The sequence below is a fragment of the Chiloscyllium plagiosum genome, unplaced genomic scaffold (genome assembly GCF_037043375.1).
Source record: "Chiloscyllium plagiosum isolate Xiang-an unplaced genomic scaffold, Cpla_swu_hap1 HiC_scaffold_51, whole genome shotgun sequence".
Taxonomy (NCBI): domain Eukaryota; kingdom Metazoa; phylum Chordata; class Chondrichthyes; order Orectolobiformes; family Hemiscylliidae; genus Chiloscyllium; species Chiloscyllium plagiosum.
Window position 1 is genome coordinate 13190222 of NW_028270189.1, and position 7483 is coordinate 13197704.

Genomic DNA, 7483 nt, shown 5'->3' on the forward strand with positions numbered 1-7483 from the left:
TAATTTCATCCTTTATAATAGAATCCAGCATCTTTCCCACCACTGAGGTCAGACTAACTGGTCTATAATTTCCTGCTTTCTCTCGCCCACCTTTCTTAAAAAGTGGTATAACATTAGCCACCCTCCAATCCTCAGGAACCGACCCCGAATCTATTGAACTCATTTGACAGACTAATTCCGGATTGAAGCGTTTACTGTAAGCACGAAAGTGAGGAAGAAACAGCGTAAATGCATTCAAATATGAATGCAGAAACACTTCCCGCAGCACGAATGAAATTGCAAAGGATAGGGTAGTGTTTCGATACATTGAATTTGGGTTGATTTGCTTTGATGAGGCTGAGTTACCACGGTATAAAACCATTAAAAAGTTATACAGCATTTGCTCATTATGATTGAACATTGGCTCAGTAATTCGCACTGCTGTTCAGTCGGAGAGTTAAATTGATTGGAAAAGTTAAATTGCCCTCTCGTGTCCAGGGAGTGAATTAAGCATGTTAAGATTGAATCAGCCATGGGTTACGTGGGGACAAGGTCAGAAGTCATAGAACGCCAGGTTATAGTCCAACACGTTTATTTAAAATCGTAAGTGGGAGGGCTGCCCCTTGCTTAGGTGAAATATACGGGAATAGGGAGGAGAGCTTGGTCTTGGTGAGATGCTCTTCAGAGTGTCGACACCGGCTTGATTGACTGAAATGTTCTTTCTGCACTGTAGGATTCTGTGATTCTATCGGAGAGAATAATGACGGTGTTTACTGGGGTGTAAAGCAATGAGAGACTGTGCTGACGGGATTTACTGAGGATGAGATTCTATTCACTTGTTGTCTTGGAAAAATTAGAACAGTTATCCCTGAAACAAGGAAGACTTAATGGGGCTTTTCCACGTGATGAAATGTTTGGACAGAGTAAATAGGTGGAAATACCCTCTTTCAAGTAAGTAAACATCTCGACGTCAGGCATTGAAACATTTGATAAAACCATTGAAGGACAAAGAAATGATGAGAGCAGAATAGCTGTGAGTCCGAGAATCTGTTTTTCAAACTATTTGTAAAGGCACATTTGGCGACATACAAGGAATAAATTTCACAAGGTGAGAGACGGCGTCTGGCTAGACAAAGGTGTTGGGGTGGGATGTAGTCGGTTGCAAGTTGCGGGGAAACAATGTCTAAGTTGGTTGACTTTAAATGTAAAGACATTTCGTGAACGCGTTCAGCTGAATAAGATTCGGTTCCAAAAACTCTGGATTTTGAAAGATTTGGCATAATATTCCACCTAAAGCATTGTAAATGGAAATGAGAGGATTTTTCTTATTGTGAAGGGAAGATATTACATAATGAATAGGAAGTGACCAGTTGCTTGGAGATCGACTTTCCGCTTTAATCACATGACTAAAGGTTGTGAGGACAAACACCATGATGTTTGGTCCATTTAATACTCGAGGAAATCTGCCAAACAATGAGCAACAAAACTGGTGGGTTTTCTTTTTCACTTTAACCCTCTGTATTTTCCGTAAGCTGAAATAAAGTCGGAGCAAATTTGGATGCAACATTAATCATTCCAATGAGAGAAATCTAATACACTTCCGATTATTACGTTGTGAGATTGCAGGAAAATTAAAATGAAACGAACAAAACAGCGTTTCTTGCGATTTACTCCAATTCAGGTTCAGCCATATGAGAAAGGCCATTGAGCCACAACATCGCCTTTATTTCCCTCTCCATGGGTGCTTCTTCACGAGGGAAAGAAAGTGACTGAAGAAATTATGAGTCAAATGTAGGTGTGAATATGACGGAAAATTCTTGTTCTCTGTTTCACTCTGACAAAGTTCTGACTCAGAATTTATCAATGACAGCTATTCATTCTGTGAACATGTTATTTATTGGAATTTGTTGTTATTACAATTCTGGTGAAAGCAGAACCACAATGGTGTGGATTCGATTCCATTCTGGAAATTTCTCATCCATGACTTTCACCACATGTAACCTGATGAGGTCACAAGTCGCCACTCTACAAAACGTGCTGAGGAGGCTGAGCGATTATGGTGGTGGGTTGTTATACTGCTGTGCTCCACATTCACTGGTTCTGTCACACTCTGATTGCTGACTTTGCAAACCGCTCCAGCAGTTTTTTTTTTGCACCTCACACCTCTGGTATACACAGGTTCGAGAATCTTGTTCTTGCCGTTCACTGCACGGGAGATTCAGGAATAATCGACACCACATTAAAGTCGAAATGAAGAGTGAGAGCAATCATTCTATTCAATTGTAGATTAAATTGGTGCAATGAGAAGGAACACATTTTTCTTTCCGCCCCACATTCCATCTTGTCGTTCTATGAATTTACATCGAAAGAAAGAGAGACAAATAACAAGAGATCGGCAGCACAAGCTTATCCAGTGGGGTCGTTCATGATTATTTTAATCTAACACTTCACTCAATGATTTGATCTGTATTTCAAACAGTCGCTCGGAATTGAAAGCACAGAAAACCTCTCCAATGAAACTAACCTTTTATTCTTTCACAAATTTCTGCTATGTGTGAATCATACAGCGATCCATCATCCAGCGTGATCACTGGATTGCCAGCAGTCTAAGGTCCACCAACTTTCTTCAGCAATCATACCTTCAACTGTACTGTGCGCCGTGTAATTTGTTGCTCCCAGGTCACAGCACATTTCTTCTTCCTGAGTTTATTAGCCTTGTTCCTGATCTGTCTGATCTGTTTATTAAACCTTTTCTGTCACTTCATCCCATCCCCTCACAATTCTGAACTTATGAATAAAATATGGCGTTAGACCAAATATTAAACAGTGGAAGTTTGCCATTCAGCCCATGGAGTCTGCTCCACCATTCAAAGAACTCATGGTTGATCTGATACTCTTTAACTCCTTTCTGCTCACTTACCTCGACAAAGTTTTATTATCTTTCTGATTAACTATCTGGCACAGTTTGAAAATGCCCAACAATAGCGGTTGCTGAAAAAATGCCACAGATTTTCTGGCCCCTGAGCAAAGAAATTACTCCTCATTTCTGAATTAAATGGTCAATATCTAAGTCTGGGATTATTTCCTCTGGTGTTCTCCTCACAGCAAGGCGCAAACCACCTGCCTGTTTCACCCCTTTCAAGACCCCACGAATATTGAACGTTTATAATTCTCCCCTCCACATCCTTTGTTTCGAGGAGAATAATCCCCGCCTAACCAATCATTTCACGAAGCTCCATTTCAGATAGTTCAGCGAATGTTAATTTCCAGTATTAACAAATAGGCTTCTTTTTGCATAAAATTCCTGGGTAGTACCACCGCCTGTCGCTGCTTGAGATCCGGTTCAATTCACTTCCAGAATGGGCCCTTGCATATTGGGATGGCTCAGTGGGTGGAACTGCGCCTTTCAGCGCCAGAAACCCGCATTAGATTACAGACTTGTGTGACTGACTGTGTGGAAATTGTACACGCCTGCTCTCAATCACCCTTGTGAGTTTCCGTTGGCTGTTTCGATTCCTTCCCACAGTGCAAAGGTGTGCAATTCAGGTAAATGGCAAACAAAATCTGAGGGTACTGTAAGTGTAAATCAGAGTCAAATGTCAGAATTGCAGCTCGGGGAAAACAGAATGACCATTTCGGGTCAACGGACCCTTCCTCGGGACTGTTTTTAATTCGCAATATTAACTCTTATTTCTCTCCACTGATGCTGCCTGGCTCGCTGAGCTTTTGGAGCAATTTCTATTTTTGTAGGTGAATCATAAATGCGGATTTAGAAAGATAGAGTGGGAGGGTGTGAATCTCTTCCACGGCTCAGTGCAGGCACAACTGGCCAAATGGCTTCTGTATGCACTGTGTCTAATTCCATTAACTCTGAATCTGTACATTTCTGTCCTTTTTTCGTCTTTGGTTTTCACATCTCTCCTATCATGTGAGTTGCAGAATAGATTTTTCACCTTCCAACTCCATGAGCTCTTCTTACACTGAACATTTTCAGTTGCAGGTGTAATGCAATTACTTTCCTATGAATGTTAACCACTTCCAGAGTGTTTCCCTTTTGCACCCTCATCCAGGCAGCCCACAAACACTGTCGCTATTTAATTCACTCCTTGTGTGCCTGCTCGCGCTTTTCGAATATTCTGGAATCAGCACCGAAATTTTTTTTATTTCTGAAAATTCATCTCCGAATTCAATAACTCACAGAATATAAAATGCCTAATCCAAACTTATTTATCGTGTCCCGCTGGGTTTGAAGTTCTAACGTCTAGTTTCCACTCACCTAAACGAGGAAATTTCCCTCATATTTACTCTTAAGATCTTCACATCAGCTGGATAACCTCTATGTGGACACAACTAAGTCTTTCCTGATTCCTCCCGCTTTATTCTTTATCTATGCCATCATCCCATTAAACTGCCTCTTTTCGTTTCTAGTGGCTTTATCTCCAAGGAAACCTCATTTCCTTCGTTTCTAACGACATGGTATCATTCCTAACGTCTTTATAGTCCAGTAAACACTGCCTGTGTCTTTCATCATGTCTTTATATCCCTGTAAATTTCAACCTGAGAAAGGATGCTGGGTCCAATTCAGTGCATGAAAACTCACCACTAAGCTATGTAATCTTATTACCGACACAGGAAAGGTAGAAGCAATTTCAATTACAGCTGACTGTAATTCCAGTATACTTGACTGTTGTTCATATAGTTATTTCTTCTCTACGTGTGCTGAAGTAACACACTAAGGGATCAATTACTATTGCCAGTCATACATAAGGGGGTGGGTATGAAATGCTGAAGTTGTGAGACCAGAGCAGTTTTTATGGACATACCATTCACTGTTCTAATATCAATCTTAGGAATTTGACAGAGAGCGATGTTGAGCGAAATTTTAGCAGGGAGGTTCACCGCATGATGTAACACCAAATTGTGTGGTTACGTTGTTGTTTACCTCATTTCTGTGTTTTGCCTCATTGAGGATTTTGAAGTTATCCCCTCTATACAAAAGTTCCGTGCTTTTGCACCATTATACAAAAGATGCAGTGCAATAACACCCAACGTTGTTTCAGTCTACTTGTACAGATATTGACTCCTGGAAACAGCATTATGCATTCTCATCGAGTCTGGAAAGTCATTTGCTACATTCCCACTCTTATGGCTCTTTTCATTACATCGGCTTCTCTTCAAGGAATCGGATTCAGCAGATCTTGTCACTGAGTTATTTCTTTGTATGTGTTCAGATCATGTGAGCAGAATATCACAGTCCATAACCCAGAAATCAGACCATACTCAGGGAAACGTACTCTGCTCTAGATTATTTCATGAACACCAGGTAGAAATATCTATGATCTTCAAAATGTATTAACCTGTTTTTCAGAAGCAAGATAAACAGTTCCAGGTTTCTGTTTTTGTTGTCACACGGACCAAGGTTGTAAATGCTGGAACCAGTTGAGTCTATCCGCTCTCCCACATCCATTTTCTCCCCAGGAAGTGGTAAGAAGATGATCTGAATCGGAATATTCTGAAAAGAAGAAACTTTTTATCCATTGATTTCTGGTGTATGGGCCCACTAGGCTCCCGCTGGGCCTCTATGTTAGCGCTGATCACAGCAGTTTCCAGCAGTCTTCAGCTTTTTTGTCGCAAGTATCTTCGAGGACGACATCAAAAGATATTCGCTGTTACTGTATGACTATTCGCTCTACCAATGTAGACAGCTCTATCAATGGAGGCAGCTCAGTCCGCTGGGATGGGATAATTTCTGCAGTGTGTCCTGCGGATCAGATACAGTGCAATTTATCATTCAGATCATACAGAGTGAGAGCGCTCGAAAAGGCCAAGCGAGTTTTCCCCACAGGAGTTTATTGTAGGTGGAACAATACCAGGGGCACCATCCTAACCCAGGAAAGAACTGTCTCAGAAGTCCATTTGGTCAGTTTAGTTTTCAGACTCTGGTCACCTTGCTCCACGAGCCCTGCAGCCTGTAGGAAATAAGAAAAATGAAGTTGGTGGTGGATCCCAAAATTAGAGCATAATTCCTCATTAATATCTCCAATAAAATTGGGGTGGGGGGGCATTGTCAGAACGTAGACAAAATCAAATGCCAAAGCAGGTAATAATCTGCTTGAGTAAAATATTTACGACAGTTTTAGCAGTAGCGTTGGAAGTGCGGTAAGCTTCAACCCATCAAGGAAAAGAAAATCAACAATGACCAAAACATACTTATAGTGCTGACACCTTTGCAACTCAATGAAGTCTTTAAACATCTTTTGCAGTTGGCATTAGGTGGTCAGAGGTCGACTCACCCTTGTCAGAGAACATAGAACATAGAAAGTACAGCACAGAACAGGCCCTTTCATCCATGATGTTGTGCCGAGATTTAATCCTAATGTAAATTATAGTCGCAACCTACATACCCCTCAATTCACTGCTATCCATGTGCAAGTCTAGAAGTCGCTTAAATGTCCCCAATAACTCTGCTTCCACCACTACCACTGGTAACGCATTCCACACATTCACAGCTCTCTGTGTTAAAAAAAAAAAACTACTTCTGACATCTCCTTTATACCTTCCTCCTAATATCTTCAAACTATGAGTTCTCATATCAGCCAATCTTGCCCTGGGGAAAATTCTCTAGCTATTGACTCTATCTATTCCACTCATTATTTTGTACACCTCTATCAGGTCTCCTCTCTTCCTCCTTCTCTCCAGAGAGATGTCCGAGCCTATTCAACCTTTTTTTCATAAGGCAAGCCCTCCAGTCCAAGCAGCATCCTGGTAAACCTTATTTGCACCCTCTCCAAAGCCTCTGTATCTTTCCTATAGTAGGGCGACCAGAACTGGACACAATAATTCAAGTATTGCCTCACCAGGGACTTGTCGAGCTGCAGCAAAACCTCACGGCTCTTAAACTATATCCCCTGTTAATGAAAGCCAAAACACCATATGCTTTCTTAACAACCTTATCCACTTGTATGGCAACTTTGAGGGATCTATGTACTTGCACATCCAAATCCCTCTGTTGCTCCACACTGCCAAGAATCCTGTCTTTAATCCTATATTCAGCATTCGCGTTCCACCTTCCAACATGCATCACTTCGCATTTATCCAGGTTGAACTCAATCTGCCATTTCTCAGCCCAGCTCTGCATTCTGTCTATGTCGCGCTGCAGCCTGCAGTAGCCCTTTATACTATCGCCGACACCTCCAAACTTTGTGTCATCTGCAAATTTACTAACCCTCCCCTCATCCTCCTCATCAAAGTCATTTATAAAAACTACAAAGAACTGAGCCCCAAGTACAGAGTCCTGGGAGACCCCACTCAACACTGTCGTCTAGGCAGAATACTTTCCATCTACAGCCACTCTCTGCCTTCTGTCAGCCAGCCAATTCTGTGTATATCTGTTTAATGCCTGGAAACAGAGTGTTGATGGAGGGTTGTCTGTTTATGTCTGATTAATGGTCGGCGATAGGGGGTGGTGCAGGGTTGTGTGTGTTTTTCTGTATATATACGCTTA